The sequence below is a fragment of the Neomonachus schauinslandi genome, unplaced genomic scaffold, assembly GCF_002201575.2.
Source record: "Neomonachus schauinslandi unplaced genomic scaffold, ASM220157v2 HiC_scaffold_863, whole genome shotgun sequence".
NCBI lineage: Eukaryota > Metazoa > Chordata > Mammalia > Carnivora > Phocidae > Neomonachus > Neomonachus schauinslandi.
In genome coordinates this window covers 1-619 of record NW_025409553.1, presented here as the reverse complement: position 1 = coordinate 619, position 619 = coordinate 1, and positions in this window count along the sequence as shown.

Here is a 619-nt window from a genome sequence, read left to right as displayed (position 1 = left end):
GCCTGCTTCTCCCTCTTCCTCTGCCTGCCACTCCCCCTGCTTGTGCATTCTCTCTCTCTATGTCAAGCAAATAAAAAAATCTTAAAATAGGGGCGCCTGGGTGGCTTAGTCGTTAGGTGTCTGCCTCCGCCTCAGGTCATGATCCTGGGATCGAGCCCCACATCCGGCTCCCTGCTAGGCAGGGAGCCTGCTTCTCCCTCTCCGTCTGCCTGCCGCTCCCCTGCTTGTATTCTGTCAAAAAAAAAATTAAAAATCTTAAAAAAAAAAAGATAATGTAATACAATCAATAAGCTTTCTAATACTTGGAAATGCAAACAAAATTAAATAACCATGTCTATCTCTATCGGATCATTTCCAGCAGCATACAAATGTACTCTAAAAGCTCCCATCTTAAAATTAAAAAAGAAAGAAAACTCTCTTGAATTCCACATTCTTTTTCAGTTATCATCCATTTCTCTATTACCTTTCCCCGTAAAAATTCTCTAAGGAGTTGTTTATATTTTTTCATTACAGTCCAGCTTCCATGGTCCCTTTGAAACTGCTCCTTGTCAAAGTCACTTGTCCTCATCTTAACCTTTCAAGCAGTGTATCTGATATACTTGAGTATTTCTTGCCTTAG